General features: G+C 35.0%; 1 protein-coding gene and 1 pseudogene across 3 annotated transcripts in view; both read right to left on the minus strand.

Annotated features, from left to right (window-relative positions):
* The window catches only part of Fbxw7 (F-box and WD repeat domain containing 7), a 188207-nt gene that overhangs the window by 98910 nt on the left and 75058 nt on the right, over positions 1-14239 (minus strand). The window lies entirely within an intron of this gene.
* LOC113179927 (large ribosomal subunit protein eL39 pseudogene) lies at positions 8053-8238 on the minus strand (annotated as a pseudogene).

The raw sequence follows: 14239 nt of genomic DNA on the forward strand, positions 1-14239 counted from the left end.
ATCCCAAAATCAAAAATCAAAAATCCAAATGCTCCGAAATCAGAAAGATTTTGTACATCAATACAACAGTCAAACAGTTTGAATTTCAAAGCACTTCAGGTTTCAGATTTTAGGAATGTTCAACTGGTAAGGTCTATGCAAACATAAACCTGGAAAAAAAAATCCCAAATCAGAAACTTGTGGTCCTATTTTCTTATTAGCTATTATATAATCTTCTGTATCAATTTTTAAAAAGCTTTAAAATATGCTGCTTTATTATGAATTATGTGTGCTATCAGAAGATATAAGACCAGCAGTCATTAGAGATTTTCCTAATTCAAATCTTAACTCCACTGAGTCTTACCTACAATAATTATCTTCCAAATCAAAAACATAAAAAAGAATACAGCTTCAACTCTTTTTAGGTGACAAGAAGACCATTCTTTAACCTTTCAAAGATTAGGAACAGGGTTAGTGGTTCTTAAAGTGTGGGCTGGGGATTCCTAGGAGTTGCTGGGATTTTCTAGAAGGTCTGAGAGGTCAGACCTACTTTCAGAACACCAAAAAGGTTCTGGCTTATCCATTCTCACTCTCCTCCAAGTGTATACAGCTATACAACTTGTGAAGATGCTACTGCTCTGGTAAATGATAGTATCATACACACATTTTAAAATTTACTTAATTTTAATTTCTAGTACAACAATTATCAGTAGATAGAATTCACATAACAAAATACTTTGGGGTTCTCAATCATTTGCAAGAGTGTAAAGGGGCTTACAATCTACTAGTCTGAAAACTGCCATTCTAGGTAGTCAGGAGAATTAGGAATCATATGAAGACACATACAATACACTCTTTCAACTGGAAGCCTTCAGAGGTTATTTTCATTTAGTCCTATTTTACAGCTTTAGAATAGATTCTAGAGATTTAAGTGCCCCACCCAAGGTCACAACAGCTAATAAATGGCAAAAATGAGGGCTGGGGAATCTAGCTCTGTAGTAGAGCATTTGCACAACATATGCAAGCCCCTGAATGCCATGCCATCCCCAACAGAGCAAAAAAGCAAAAACAAAAACTTAAAAAATAAATAAATAAAAATGGCAGGAATGAATTGGAAGCTATGTCATAGGTTCCCATGTTCTCTTAACTAGATCATGAACATACCATATGAAAAATTTACTTCAAATTTAGCTAATTTAATATATGTCAAATGCTTTTACTAGCACTTGAGACATATAGCAGGCAGTCCATAAATGGTAGTTCTTCTGATGAGAGAGAATGGAATCTCTACATAAATACCTTTAGTAATCAGCAGCCTCGACTACCTGAGCAACATATTGTATTTTTTGATCAATTTTATATTTACAAAGTTCCTCCTTTTACTAAGGCAAAATCTTCCTCCTTGAGTTTCTATTTCTCTGGCTGCTACGCAAATAAAATTTAATCCTAATCTCATGTAGCTTATTTTCCAAGCATAGCCCCCCAGATTAATTAAATCATTTCTCCCGTGGCATGACTTTGAAAGCCTCACCATCCTTTTTGAAAGAACTTAAGTAGACTGTTCCTGGGAAAAAGGAAGTACCCAAAAACTAAAAGCGTTCCAGGGGTGGTCTCAGCATAAATTGAGTTGAGTTTTCCTTGCTCTGGATGTGGTCAATCTAAATAATGTAAAGTGTTATTCTAATTTTACAAAAAATCCTTGTTCTCCTATATACAGTATTAAAAATAAACAGGGCAGCTTGCTTTCTGCGATTTCTTGGCTCTGTTCTTCCCAACTTTCATCTGGCCCTTCTCTTTCCTCTATCCCTACTCTGTGCAATTTTTATTCCACTCTCAAGGTCTCGTTACCTGTGAGGCACTATTATGAAAGAAGGCCCTGGCAGTTCAGTTTTGACAGTTCACAAAGGCTACAATATTCTTGTCCTCACAATTCCTGCTGAGGGCCCATTGAAGTAGGCAGAAGTCCTACCAGTTTCAACTGCCAAGCAACCAGGTATTTGGGCAGCTCTCCTGTTGTCAGGTCTGATCCCCTACTGCTTCCTTTTGCTTTTTCCTCACTGACACCAAGCAAGTCTTACCCAGTTGTATTTTGGGGTTCTGGGAACAAATACTCTCATGTGTAAATATTGCCAGTGGGTTTTTTGTTTTGGTGTCTTGTTGCTCATTTGTAGGTAGTGGTGAGGGAAGATCCAAAAACTATGATGTTTCTACGTCTTTCCAGACTTCTGTTGTAAGTTAATTTTAAAGTTAACAAATTTAAATTTTTAAACTGACTTTTCAAAATAAGTAGCTGTTTTTCACAATAGAGGGTAATACTTAAAATTTCTGAATGATGCAACATTTTGTTATTATTATACAGAAAAGTTTTTAACCAAAAACTATAGCTTGTATGTTTGTGGCTGAGACTTAATTTTTTGAATGCATAATGCTGAAACATTAAGAGTAGATTTACACAATACAAAAAGTGCTTTCCGAAGAAGATAATTCCTGTTATTTACACAGATGCTATCATTCTTTGGCTTTGGTAATACAGCATGAAGGTTAGATCCTTCTTTGACATCTCTGGTATGGGAGGCAGCAGTTATTTAAGGGGTCGGTCTACAGCTGTCCAAACTGTCATGATAAATGCAAGCATCAATCATCCTAGAAATAATATATAAATATCACAACTTTATTTCCCCCAAATAGGTTTCTATTTTGCCCCCTTTCTTGAAAGATAGTAGCACTGGGTATTAAAATTTGGCTGACAGCAAACTGAAGTTAATAGTCCACTGTCACCTAGCTCCCACTATTGCTACACAAAATTCAGAAAATACCTAGTTGCTGTTCCCTTTTAGGTTAACTTTCTTTACTCTGTAGTTCTTTTTAAATATTTTCTTTAACCTAACTATTCTATAGCTACAATATGTTGTGTTTGACTACATATTTATTTCTAACAGTTATAACAGGTGTATTTTAACAGTTTAGGAAATACATATAGTAATTATCTTTTGAAATACTGATTCTTCCCCAGTCTTTCCTGCCTTTTTGGAATTAGATGCACACTAGATCTTTTACTCTATTTTCTATACCTCTTAACCTCTTTTTCTTTTTTATTCATCTGTCTCTCTCAAGCTACATTGTTACTTACAGCTTTATCTATAGAAAATCTTTGAGCCTTAGGTTGAATTTACATTGCTTCAGAGAAAATCAAGTTTGCTTCAGCTAGTTGTACAGTATCACCACACTACCAGTGTCACTAATGTCACTGTAACAATAAATCCTACCAACATGTACAACTATAATGCATCAATTTTTAAAAAAATAGAAGGAAAAAAAATTAAAGTCACTGAGGATTTTAGCGCTACATAGAGCCCTGCGCGAGGGACAGCTTGTGGCAAGTAGGGATAGATTAGAAAAAATATATTACAAACATGAATAATTAAGACTTAGAATAAGTGGGATGTCCGGTTTGGGTGGATACAGATTTGCTGGAAATTAGAGATAAGCTTCAAGACAGGTAGAGTCCAACTCCCGAAAATCCTTTATGTGTTGTGCTAAAGAAGACGAACTTGAGACTAAAACTCATCAAAGGGGTTATACAATCAGGGAGCTAATACTGTCACATCTATGTACCAGACTTATTTCAGCAGTAATGGCAGTCGGGGGAAGGTGTTTACAAACACAAAAGTAGAAACACATTATTCAAAATTTAGTCTTCAACCAGTTATTACTGGTATCATTCAGGAGTTTGTTAGAAATGCAGGACCTTGGGTCCCACTTCTGATCTACCTAATCAGAATCTGCTTTTTAATGAGATTCTTAGGTCTGTTTCTTATTCATAGTCAATTGATGTCAGGGTCAATGATCTTCAAAGTCAATGAACATTAGCTTTATTTTAAATTTCAGGAAAAAAAACAATTTTGAGTGCCTGACATTCATTTAATGTTCACAATGTTGCATTATTTGCCTAATAACTAATTTTAATACTCTAGGATCCTTAATATTGTTAGCTTTAATTTGAGGTTTGACTCTACAGACCTATAATATGCAATATTATATATGCAATATAATCTGCAATTTAGTTGTAACACAAATCTGAAATTCTTTAAGCAATCTTCTCAAAGTAAAACGCTTAGCAACCCCAGCAGAATGTTGAGAAACTGAACAAGATTTTAATTCTCTACTGAGCTTTAAAAAAAAAAAAAAAAGTAGGTGGGAAGCAGGGTACTTCCTGTTTAGTGACAAAAATAAAAAGGACCTAAGAATCTGATGCTTTTGAAAAAAAAAGTTACAAAATAGAGCTCTAGGCTATTGAGCTATTCTGTACTTAACATATATCATTTTATTAAAATTAATAAATGCTGATTGTCACATTAGTCATAATTTCAAAGAAATACTTTTTTTTCCGAAATTCTTGTTCACAAAGTATTGCTCCCTGGACCATGTTCAAATCATTGTAGGTGGAAAACATTAAAAAGCAATAACCCTACCACTGAATCTCAAAGTACATTTTTAATAAGATGCTCTTAAGTAATTCAGTGAACAGCCAAGATGTGCCCCCACACACAAAAATCTGGAAACCGTAAGTGTTCACTTTTGACTTTTTTATTGAAATATAGCATATATATGAAAAAATAACTGCACCTAGATCAAAGAATAGAACATGAATTGCTATTCTAGAACCTCCTTTAGTAACTCCTAGAGACTAGTCTTTGTCATCTGTCTGCCCCCCCTGCAACATATACACACACAATGACCACCACAATGAGTTTCAACACCATAGATTAATTTTGCCTATTTCTGAACTATATAAAAATAGACTAATACAGTTTATACGCTAGTGTCTAGTCTATGGGGGTGGAGGGTTTGTTGTTGGTTTCATTGTGTCTATAAAATTGACCTATGTTGTTCTCTTTAATTGGTTGATTTTCATTCTCACTGCTGCATAGTTTACTATTATGTAAAAGTTCCAAGAGTAAAGAATCATTTATAAGCTCTATCTCTTATGAGCATTTGAGTACCAAAATTAAGTTTGATAACCACTGTTGGATATTATTTGGGAAAATCTATACAAGGTATATTTAGCAAGTTTTTATTTCTCCAATCTAAAATTTATAAAATTATAGTTGTTTAATCAACATCAAAAATTTATTGGGTTTTGGCTATTAGTTATAGTCTAATCTCAACTAGTGCATGATAGAGTAATAATGTAGCATCACTACCTTTTTTGAATGAACTATACCACTAAGGATCAAATGGCAAACTAGGGGAAGCATTTCTTTATAAAATTATTCCCATTAGTAGACAAAAAAATTAGAACACCATCATTTTACAACCTCCAATAAATTAATGGATGGAGGTACTAAGTATCAACAGCTGCTAAAATCACAAAAGGAGAGAAACCGGACACTAGGTGACTCCTACTGAGCAAGCCATCACCCATTAGGCAAAGAGATCAAACCAAGTCTAATAAATCCTCTGGAATCAGCTGCCAATTTGCCAGAAAGAAAGAGGCCTGATAAACTGCATATATTGAACTGCATTATGAGTGTGCAGCCAAATCTAGACTATTAAAAGCTATGTCAAATATAAATTTTAAGAAAAACAAAAGGAAGGAAAGTAAATCACCCACAGAGTAAGAGACTTAAAAAAAAGTAAAAACTCTCTTTAAAAATGCTAAAGATTCCCAGGTGTGGTGGGCGCCTGCCTGTAATCCCAGTGAGTCAGGAGGCTAAGACAAGAATATATCGCAAGTTCAAAGCCAACCTCAGCAACTTAGCGAGACCCTGTCTCAAAATACAAAATATTAAGGGCTAGAGATGTTTTCCAGCGGATAAGCACCCTTGGGTTCCATCCCCAGTACCAAAAAAAAAAAAAAAAGGAAATTTCAGCTAAATTTTCCAAGTAACTTCAGGTTATTCTAGATATCATTGTTCAATCAAGATTAAACAATGATATCTAGACTCTAGTAGAACTTACTTAGCTTATAAAAATCATAAACACAGAAAGTAATTACCTTAAGAATAACCTGAAGTTACTTGGAGGAAAGGGTTATGATTGAAGCAAAGCATGTGGAGGAGTATCTGAGATAGCTAGAAAATTTCTGTTTGAGGGATGTGGTAGTTACAAGAATGTATTATTTTAATACACAAGGTATAAATTTTTTGTAAAAATATCTGCATTTGGGGCTGGGGTTGTAGTTCAGTGGTAGAGCACTTGGCCTAGCATGTGTGAGGCACTGGTTCAATCCTCAGCACCACATATAAATAAATAAAATAAAGGTCCATCAACAATTTTAAAAAAATTAAAATTTAAAAAAATCTTCAGTTTACTAAAAAAATGGAAATAGATATAAAAGCAAAACATTATAGATAAGATCTGCCAATCAAATAAGAACTCCTTCAGCAACATGAGCAAGAGGGCCAGTGTCCTGGACGTGTTTTGGGTTTTTTTTTTTTTAACAAGTTGCAATTTTTTTTATTTGTCCTAATTAGTTACACATGACAGTAGAATGCATCTTGATATATCACTCTTCTGGTTGTACATGATGCAGACTTACACAGGTCATGCAATCATATATGCACATAGGGTAATAATGTCCGATCTATTCTACTATCATTCCTACCCCCATGGCCCCTCCCCTCTTCCTTCACTCCCCCAGTTCTATTCCAAAGCATCTTTATTCCCCCCCCACACATTGTGGATTAGTATCCGCATATCAGAGTCGTCTGGACTTTTTCGATGATGATTTTCATTATGAGTCATCAAAATAAGTTTCAATTTATCAAAATAAAGCAGAAAGAATCTGACAAAGTTTATGATGCCTGCCTTAATAATTCAAGAAACTAGTAGAATATTCAGACTCATGGGTCCTGTAGCTAGCCATATAACAATCGCCCAGTCTGACAAACTCAACAAATCTGAGAATTCAGCACATACCTTGAAACTGTAGTTCATCTACTTTTATACAATTCTTCATTACACTATTCCACTAGTATGCAACATAGTAATTTACTTGTGTACTAGGCTACTAGCCACGCTGACCAACCACTGGGCTTTAATGAATTTCTTCTATGTCAAAGAGGCTAATCAAATTCAAAATATACAATATCAGACTCTCACTTTTACTATATAAATACAAGATTTTTTATTTCATTAAAAAGTAAGATAACTGGGCTGGGGCTGGGGCTGTAGCTCAGTGGCTGAGCACTTGCCTAGAATGCATGAGGCACTGGATTCGATCCTCAGCACCACATAAAAATAAATAAAATAAAGGCATTCTATCCATCTACAGTTAAAAAAGTTTTTTATGTAAGATAACTATGTAAGTGTATATAATACTACACCACGATTTTTAAAAAGTAAACAATGAATTTGCCAATGCCTGAGTGCTATAACTGAGCTAGGAAAACTTTTTTTTTAATAGTCTATTGGAAAACTGCAAACAGGTATGAATTAGACTGATGATATAACCTTAAGTACAGCATCCTTCACCCTAAAGAGGCAGTAGTCTAATGAGAGAGCAAGAATTTCCATCAAGTAGAGAGCTTCCCTACCAATCTTTTACCATCATCACCATAAATATCTGAGTAGAAAAGAATATGAATGAATGTAACTTATCAACTAAGTACAAACCTTAAATCAATAAGAGCATCTGCATGTATGCATGCATTCATGAGTATATGTATATATCTTTATTGCTGCATTTCTGAACCTATAGTACAGTTTAGTTTCTTTTTTTTTTTCGTATACAACTGAAGACAGGAATATGGTAGTCAGTGAATCTGACTTTTGACTCACCATTCACTTTGAACAATTTACTTTCATCATTTAAAAAGAATGAATAAATATGTATTGTGTTCAAATCATTGTACTAGGTGTTTTATATAAATTCTTTTTTCTTTTTCAAATGTTTCAGAGATTACCAAACCAACCAAAACCAGTACAACATCATCTCTGTAAAAGAAAGCTCACATTCCCAATTAAATATTCTCAACTATCCAGAATAGTGGTGACATTTTCAGCTTGATGTGACAAGATGGGCATAACCTTGATACAGCATAAATATGTGTAACATTTCATGTGTAATCCTTATAGACCCAGCCTGGTTTTCCTTCAATGTCCCCTCTTGGAGTTATACTTGATTTTATTACCAGTTTCCATTCTAATCCACTGGGGAATGGGATGATTTTACTTTCGTTTCTCCGCCAGAAATCAATTAATCCTAAAAGTCTTATGAAAAGACAGGTGAGGAAGTGAATCAAGTACATATACCATAATGGCCAAAAAAAAAAAAAAAAAGGAAAGGAGAGTATTAATTATATCTTAATATTTTCAAAAGAATCCTATCAGGGAGAGAGATCAGTACAGTAGAGGAAAGGAACTAGGGGAGGGAGAAGGGGAGAAAAAACTGAGGAATGATACTGTCCAAATTACACTATTATATTGTGATTACAATGTACCAATAAAAATAAGGGGGAAAAGCTTAAGAAAAAAAAAAAGAATTGTACCAAATAATCAGCATAACCCTCACAAAGCCACAACTCTTTAATATAAATTTGATTTAGTCACAAGTCAAGTTTGCCTAACTGTAAAGCCCTTTCTTTTACTACGTGGGAATGATAACACCTAAATGAATACCATACTATTTGACATACACAGCAAGCTGGACTGGTGATGGAGTTCAAAGGGAAAGTGCTTGCCTAGTATGTAGAAGACCTGGGTATGATCTCCAGCACTGCAAAAACAAAACAAGTAATACACAATAATTATCAACAACAACAACAAAATGAGATAACCCATACAGCCTATAGGCTGTAAACATAAAGCTATACATATAAGTGTAAGGAATGACTAGTACTGATAAGCCCATTCGACCAACAATTACTTCCCTCCTCACACGGGAGAGATGCTTGAAAATAATAACACAGAAAGAATAAATAAGAAAATACACAAATACAGTTCAATACAAGAAGCATCAACAACAAAACAATGGGACTGGGAGAGACTACAGTCCATTTCCCTACAAGACATGTTTCTTTAGAGTGAATTAGTTCATTCGTTCATCATTAGAGATGTGGTCAGTATAGTGTGAAAGTCACTTTGACCCATAATTTTTCATAGTGCAGGGATGTTTTAAAGCCATAAGAGACAAGCTTTCTCACTAAGACAGCTTTATCAATATATCATGATTTTAAAGAATAAACTAAATTCTATAGAAGGGACAACTGGGGACTCATTAATGACTTCAAATTTAAACCACCTCATGAGGCTGTAGGTAGAGATAAAGAAGCTGTGAAAATATTTTCTTTGTATTTATGTTTTAAAGGGTGGAGGAATGAAAGACCATATCCTGGATCAACTGATGAATTCTGACAAATTGATCATAAGTAGAAATGAATGTCAAAGGAGAAAACATAAATCCCAGGACTTAGAACTAACTGGTGTTGGTTGCAAATGTTTAAGTATATTAATATTTTTATTAGAATGGTTACTGAGTTTGTTAGAACACACAGTACAATGCTGCACAGGCTTCTGAGTGGTTTGTCCCTATTTTTAGGGATTAAAATTTTCAGAATCTGGGTGTTTTTCAGAGACATATATATTGCTTTATAACTGGATGGTCTGCCTCATAGAAACAGAAAAGCAATCATGAAATTCATTTGAAAAAAATAGGAGAACCAGAACAGCCAAACAATCCCTAGCAAGAGGAGTGAAGCAGGAGACATCACAATACCAGACCTCAAACTATACTACAAATCTATACTAACAAAAACAGCATGATATTGGCACCAAAACAGACATGTAGACCAGTGGTAGAGAATAGAGGACACAGAGACAAACTCACATACAGTTATCTCATATTAGACAAAGGCACCAAAAACATACAATGAAGAAAAGATAGCCTCTTCAACAAGTGGTGCTGGGAAAACTGGAAATCCATATGCAGCAAAATGAAATTAACTCCCTCTCTCACCAGGCACAAAACTCAACTCAAAGTGGATCAAGAATTCCAGGAATTAGACCAGAGACTCTGCACCTAATAGAAGAAAACGCAGGCCCAATCTTCATGTCAGCTTAAGACCTGACTTCTTTAACACAACTCCTAAAGCACAAGAAATGAAATCGAGAATCAATAAATGGGATGGATTCAAACTAAAAAGCTTCTTCTCAGCAAAGGAAACAATCAATAACATGAAGTGAGAGCGAACAGATGGGAGAAAATCTTTACCACACACACATCAGATACAGCACTAATCCAAGATATATAAAGAACTCAAAAAACTTAATACCAAAAAACTAAATAACCCAGTCAATAAATGGACTTAAGGAACTGAGCAGATCATTCACAGAAGATATACAATCGATCAACAAGTATATGAAAAAATGCTCAATATCTCTAGCAATTAGAGAAATGCAGATCAAAACTACTCTAAGATTTCATCTCACTCCAGTCAGAATGGCAGCTATTAGCTTAATAAGAATACAAACAACAATAAGTGTTGGCAAAGATGTGGGGAAAAAGGCACACTCATACATTGCTAGTGGGACTGCAAAATAGTATAACCAATCTGGAAAGCAGTATGGAGATTCCTTAGAAAACTTTCAATGGAACCACCATTTGACCCAGCTATACCACTCCTCAGTCTATACATAAAGGACTTAAAACCAGCATACTACAGCTACACAGCCACATCAACATTTATAGCAGCTCAATTCACAGTAGTTAAACTGTGGAACCAACCTAGATGCCCTTCAATAGATGAATGGGCAAAGAAACTGTGGCATATATACACAGTGGAAAATTACTTAGAAATAAAAGGGAATAAAATCATACATTTGCAGGTAGATGGATGGAGTTAGAGAATATCATGCTAAGAGAAATAAGTCAAAGGCCAAATGTTTTCTGATAAATGAATGTTAATCCATAATGCGGGGTGGGGGGGTGGCATGGGATGAGTGGAGGAACTTTGGATTGGGCAAGGTGGGTAGGTATGGGGATAGGAAAGATGGTGGAATGAGAAGAACATCATTACCCTAGTACACGTATGAGTGTGCGAATGGTGTGACCCTACTTCGTGTACAACTAGAGAAGTGAAAAATTGTGCTCCATTTGTGTACAATGAATCGAAGAGCATTCTGCTGTCATGTATAACTGACTAAAACAAATATTTTTTAAATCTTCCTTTTAGATTATGTTATTTTAAATCTCAGTTGTAATTTAATTTATAACATTAAATAGACTTAAATTAATAATCTATGTCATATTTAGTTTGAAAATTACCATGCTGAAAATCTGAAAGGAAGGTATCCATCTCCCTTCCACCTTAGTATGCTTTATATTTTAATTTTTAAATTATGGTTTAAGAGTAATATATACTATGTCCTGACAAATCTACCATATACCAGGTATTTGGTGTTTTATATTGCTATATTTTTTAATATTTATTTTTTAGTTGTAGTTGGACACAATACCTTTGTTTTATTTGTTTATTTTTATGTGGTGCTGAGGATCGAAGCCAGGGCCTCACACATGCTAGGCAAGCACTCTACCACACAAGCCCAGCCCTGTTATCTGTTTTAATCTTTACCCAAAACGCTGATTAGTGATTAACTTCACTTTAGAATTGAGGAGACACTGAAACTATTACAGATTTTCCTCAGATCATATTAAGTATTGGGTTTAGGTTTTTACCTCACTAATATCTTACTTCGAGGCCCACCCCCACCTCACTCCCCGTCCCTTTCTTTTTTGGTGAGGCTGGGGTTTGAACCCAAGGTAAATGCTTTATCACCAAGGTAAATCCAGATTGGTTGCACCAATCTGCAGTATGGAGATTCCTTAGAAAACTTTCAGTGGAACCACCATTTGACCCAGCTATCCTACTCCTCAGTCTATACCCAAAGGACTTAAAACCAGCATACTACAGTTGTACAGCCACATCAATGTTTAAAGCAAATCAATTCACAATAGCTAAACTTTGGAACCATCCCAGATGCCCTTCAATAGATGAATGAATAAAGATAAACTGTGGCATGTGTGTGTACACACACACACACACACAAAAAAAAAAAAAATGGAATATTACTCAGCAATAAAAGACTTCTGTGAGTTCTTGCTAAGTTTTCCAGACTGGCCTTAAATTTATGATCCTTCTGCATTAGCCTCCCAAGTAACTGAGCTTGATTGCTAGCCTGTTGGGAGGTGGTGGAACCTTCAGTAGGTGGGGCCTAGAGAAAGGAAATTAAGTCATTGGAAAGTGCACTCAAGGGAATACTGGAACCTTGGCCCCTCCTCCCTTTGCCTGCCATCTGTGTACTCCCCTGCCATGATATACTATTTTGCTACAGGGTCAAAAGCTAGGGTTAATCAACAATGAACTGAAACCAAAAATCAAAATAAACTTTCCTGTTTTCAGATTGTTTACCTCAGGTAATTGTTACAGCAACAGAAAACTGTCTAACACAGGTGTATATGTTCAATATACATAAATATACTCATTATCGAATAAAAAAAAGTTAAGAAAAATCAGTAACAGAGAGGTTTTTATGCTTCCTTAAAAGGATTACCAAAATTTTACTTGGGGCTGTCACAGAAGCTTTCCAACTGTTTTCAATAACTGTTTTTGTTAGAAATTTATTTTGCCTCATTACAAGGGTCAAATCTAAGACTTAGAAAACTTGAAAATAAAAACATGTAAAGAATTATTTTTAAAATTATCTACAATCTCACCATGCAGAGATAATTACCTTATAAATTTGTTGTATTTCCTTCCGGTCTTTTCCTCAACAATACGAATACAAACTTTTAAAGCTGGTGCCAGGGCGCCCAGAGTTGTGGCTCAGGGATAAAGCACTCACCTAGCATGCCTGAGGCACTGAGTTCAATCCTCAGCACCACATAAAAATAAAATAAAGGCACTGTGTCCACCTACAACTTAAAAAAAAAAAAAAAAAAAAGCTAGTGCTGTATTATAATGAAAATGCTGGCATTCAACCATTTCTGGCCTACAAAAATGACAATTTCATGTATGTAATAATCTTCCCAATATGATGTTTTAAGGCTGGGTGGTAGTCCAAACAAATGAATATAATAAATAACGTCACTGTTTCTCTGATGTTTGAAACTGAATTGTTTCCAGTTTTCACTATTATAATTGATACTGGTATGAACGTGCCTGTGCCTCAATTTTCCTGTGAACCTCTGATTATTTCCTTAGGATAAATCCCTAAAGGTAGGGTGACTGAGTCGAGGTTTATGAATACTTTTAATACTACATAAACATGTTCCTAAAATCACTAGCACAGAATAACTAGTTCACATTTAATCATTAGTATATGAGACTGCTTATTCGTTCACATGACTACATGTTTTTAACAATCTGAAGGATTGTTAAAAATTATCCTTGAATTCTTAAGGAAAGAAAAGCTGATGGACAATGTGCATATAGGTGAACCAGGAACACATTATCAATACCAATGTTTCTCAAACTGGTATACATAAGAACCATGAAGGGAGTTTATTTAAAAATGAAGAACCCGGGATCCCATTCAAGTGATTCTGTCAATGGATCATGATGTAAATTTGTACTTTTAACCATCACCCTGAATGATACAGATGTAAGTGACCCATGAACCACACTTTGAGAAAAACTACTCTAGAGTAAATGCATGCTTCATTTACATGAGTAACTATTACAGATAAATTACTGCTGAGTAAGAAGTGAACTTACTTCTTATTCAAAATACAAAATTAGGTAACTGTATGTCTTCAGACCAGCATTTTGCTTCATTTCTACAGTCACAGCTTAACTGAAAGTGCAAATACTTGGAAAAGTACACCAAGTACAGCAGTCTACCCACAATTTGGGGAGTAAAAAGCATTTTTTTTTTTTTAAGAGAGAGTGAGAGAGGAGAGAGAGAGAGAGAGAGACTTTTTAACATTTATTTATTTATTTTAGTTCTCGGGGGACACAACGTCTTTGTTGGTATGTGGTGCTGAGGATCGAACCCCGGCCGCACGCATGCCAGGCGAGCGCGCTACCGCCTGAGCCACATCCCCAGCCCAGTAAAAAGCATTTTAAAATATAAGTTTTATTACTGGTTCTGCTATTCTCTAGCAAAATCTTCTCAAGTCTCAATGTCCTCACCTTTAAAAATAATAATTAAGAGTACCTTTCTCATGAACACGATAATTAACAAAGAAATGCTTAGTAGAGCACCTGGTCCAAAGTAAGAGTTCAATAAAGATGTTACTATTATTACAAGACCAGCACTG

Source organism: Urocitellus parryii, chromosome 10 (assembly GCF_045843805.1).
Source record: "Urocitellus parryii isolate mUroPar1 chromosome 10, mUroPar1.hap1, whole genome shotgun sequence".
NCBI classification, from domain to species: Eukaryota; Metazoa; Chordata; class Mammalia; order Rodentia; family Sciuridae; genus Urocitellus; species Urocitellus parryii.